The sequence below is a fragment of the Rhynchophorus ferrugineus genome, unplaced genomic scaffold (genome assembly GCF_030347505.1).
Source record: "Rhynchophorus ferrugineus isolate W39M unplaced genomic scaffold, kcgeb_rfMv2 rfM1, whole genome shotgun sequence".
Lineage (NCBI taxonomy): Eukaryota > Metazoa > Arthropoda > Insecta > Coleoptera > Curculionidae > Rhynchophorus > Rhynchophorus ferrugineus.
Window position 1 is genome coordinate 13548248 of NW_027472580.1, and position 4032 is coordinate 13552279.

At 28.2% G+C, this 4032-nt stretch overlaps 1 non-coding gene across 1 annotated transcript; it reads right to left on the reverse strand.

Moving 5' to 3' along the window:
- Positions 1-782: 782 nt before the first annotated feature.
- TRNAQ-UUG (transfer RNA glutamine (anticodon UUG)) lies at positions 783-854 on the reverse strand. The gene has a single exon. It is a non-coding gene; the product is annotated as a tRNA-Gln (tRNA).
- Positions 855-4032: the final 3178 nt, after the last annotated feature.

The window sequence follows — 4032 nt, forward strand, 5'->3', positions numbered from 1 at the left end:
AATAAATACAAAAACAATCAATACTTTATTTAAAAAATATTCCTGTACACTATCGTTATCTTTCTGCTAACCTCTCTCCTATTTTTTAAAAAGATATTTATACAATTCAAGGGAATAATTTCACCATAACCGTTAAAACGGGAAGGCCCTTGTTAATATCGCTTCCCTTTGAACTCATTGTTGTATGTTTTGCATCTTTTTCCGCGCTGTCGACTAATTTTACAAAGGCCAAAGACATACCCTCGACGTACAAATGTTATCTTTAAATTTCTGGCTGATAAATCAGAGGAGAATTCGACGGGGAACCGTCACGCGACGCTAATTTATTCGGAAATAAAATTAAACGATAATATTTAATGGCTCTCCCAGTATAATAATAACGAAAATAAATTGTTTCGCATCGCTGCACATTCCTTCGTTATTTTGCATTTCGATATATTCGTTAATATGTTTTCCCTGAAGAACAACCAGCAAACAAGCCCCCAGTGCCATCTGTACGGCGACGGGTGCAGTGCGATGGTTGGTGGAAGCTGTTTAAAAATGAGAAAAAAGCCAGCCGAAGCGAGTTCTTTAAAGTTTTTTCACCCGACGCGCCATCTAGCGACGGCCGTTTCAAGTAGCCTTTGATTGCTCTCCTTATTTCGCTCTCTGTTTCATATTAATTTCTTGTACATTGTTCATAATGAAGCGTTCCACTATGATTATTCATTTTAAACTTTGCGACTTATTAGAAAAATATTTTAGGAATATACATAATTTATTTGATCCAAAAAAAAAAAGGAAGGTTCCACCGAGATTTGAACTCGGATCGCTGGATTCAAAGTCCAGAGTGCTAACCATTACACCATGGAACCTTGGTGTCAAGTTAAATTTTTCTCAGGTACAATATCTAAAGCCTGTCCTAGTTTATTTTCAAAAATTAATATTTATTTTTCTATAATTCAAATTATTATATATAAATTAAAGAACATTTTTAATAATTATATTTCAATAAATACAAAAATTATATAAAAATAGAATTGTATATTTTTTGATTAATAAATTTAATTTAATATTTGTTTCTTTTGAATTTACATAAAATCTAAATATTCCTTAAAAAATTGTGAATATTAATGAAACAATTATTTGACAAGATATTGCACTAATTCAGTTATATTTTGCATAGAATGCAGTTAAGTTGTCTTTTATAATAGTTTATCAATCAGTCAGTGACTAGTTGATTCAGTAGGTTAAATATACAGAAACACTGGTTGATAAATAGATAATTAAAACATAATTAATATGTCGTTTCTCCACTTTTCTTAAGTTATGTTTTTCTAACCCTAGTAAATAGAATATAGTAATATTTTGAATAGTAATCTAATATAAATGGTATAGACTATAGAATAGTCTGGTACACTAGTACAATTTTGGGAATACACGATGTGCTTAGATGTATACTGAACATTTTTTTACTTTAAGGATTTTTTTCATAATTTTTTTTCGGAGTTTGGTTTAATTTTATGTCAAACAAAAACTAATTTACTGAAAGAGATTGTGTTAAGCAATAAATGTATTTTCAAACATTTAATTAAATATATAATAAGTGTAAGATAATATTTCTCGTAAATTTTGTGACTATAGGGGAAAATATATCAAAATATATATTATTCGAAGGAACAAAATAAAAAAAGTAGCCAGAAGTACAGCCCTAGTTTATTCTTTTTTCTATTATAATTCTGATAAAAATAAAGAATATATTTACTATTAAAATTTCAAAAAGTACAAAAATTATATAAAAAGTGGAATTAAATTTTTTTTAATTTATAAATTTGATCGATTATTTGTTACTTTTTTATGTTGTGTTTAATTGTTTAAATGCCTGGCGGCGTTGCCAGTTCTTCTTCAACACGCTATTCAATATTTTCAATAAAAACGACAACAGATCTATATTTAACAGTAAAAATGCTTCCCGCTCTAACGAAATTTACAGGATACATTACTCCTCAACATCTCCCGATTTGGCGCATGCGCATATTGGCTCTATTCAATCTCAAAACAGATAATAATCCGAGTTTGGTGCATGCTTAGACACAGCTTTATTTACTTAATTTTTATCATGATTATTAGATTTAATGTCGAGTATATTAAGCAGGTAAATCGGTTCAGGAAGTAAATAAAAATGGTAAAATTTTGGAAATAGCATATTTTATTTAAAAAAGTATTGAATAAATTGGAATAATATAAATATAACTAATATAGGTCCAGTTCTTCTATTTTTATAAAAACATCATATTACACATTATCATTATTTTTTATAAATAAAAATACGCAAATATGATAAATAACTGATTTAATTTTAAAACTATATATAAGGAGAGAAATAAATATTAAAAATTTTTTGAAACAACACATTAAAAAATTATTGAATAAAATGAAATAATAAAAATAATTTCTATATGCCTTTCTATTTTTTATAAAAACACCATATTTTAATAAATTTACATATTTGAACAATTAACAAGAACTCCAATATAAATAAACATTTCCATAAAAAATAACCAAAATCGTTTAGATCAAACACAGCCAATATAGTTAAAACCAAACGAAAAAGCCGGTACTATATATGAAAGCAGTAAAATTTTCCTAAAAATCCCTAAATATTACCGCTACTTACTCATGATCCACAAACGCCTTGAATGAAATAACTACCTCGGGCTTTCGATTAATATATTGTACATTTACTTGTCTAAAATGAATAGATGATCGTGGTCTAAAGCTGATCGACATCTCAGACAATTTATCATTATATTTACAAAACAATAATTTATTTACCTATATTCTTATATAAAAATGCATAGAATTTTCTTTATCTTTAGATCATTAGGGTGACGTTGATAGTTATATATTTTATTTATTGAATCCAGGTCTACTTTTATTAGCAAATTTAATTGATTCAAAATATCACTGTACACTGTTATATCTTAGCAAAATGCTGTCTAATTTCTTCTTCTCTGATTCTCTGAATTACACATTCTTCCACTTTGCTCTTAAGAAATTCCAGCTACATCTACTAAAATATATTATGTTTAAAATAAATTTCTAATTATTTCCGGTTACTACAGTTTTTGCTAATATTCTTGATGGACAAACCTCATTAATGACCTGAGTGCTTTCAACACAATAAGAATCATTTTCTTCTCTGTTTTCGTTATCGTTAAATTTTGGCATGTTGATACCTATTCCAGGTCGTTGAAAATGATGTGTTATAAATTTGGCAGCCAAAATTCCTACTATAAATTAAATTGATGATTGGATTTTAAAAATTTAACCTTACATTCTGCACTTACCCTTGTTCTTCCATATTTTAAAGCCAATATATGTTAGACCACTAACAATAGCACAACAACTTCATTATTATCAGTATAGAATTATTAATGTAACACAAAATATAAGTATTCTAGATATTTTTGTTGTTTTGATCTGATCGACTATACCGATCGACACGAAAAGAATGGACCGTCATTAAAAAAGGAAGACGATATAGTTTCATATAGTTTATTGTTTTCTATGGTTTATTCTATGCGGCAGAGTGCGCATGCGTCAAATTCGGAGATGTTGTGGAGCAATGTATCCTGAAATTTACTGGCAAGAGCTGGTCTCCATTGTCTCGTTTCTGTTCGAAATAACTGATTAGAGAGACAATCTGTTCTGTCTGGTTTCGGCATTTTTAATCAGAGTAATAATAATAAATAATCAGCGATTTTAAAATGTTCAAAATAAGCAAAGCGTTAAAACAACGTTTGCCGCTTTATAAACTGTAATTGTTATAATTAATATATTGAAGAATTTGCAGAAGTTTGGCAACCGGACGACTTTTGTACGCTAATTCGGTTACATGTTCGAACGTATCAGACAGTATTGTGTCTCTCTTTAACTATAATTAAATGAGAAGGAAAACAGTGTCTGATTCTAAAATTAATTTACATTAATTACAACGCAATACATTAAACATCTTAATGAGGTGAGCTCACTGTTATTTTAAACAGACTA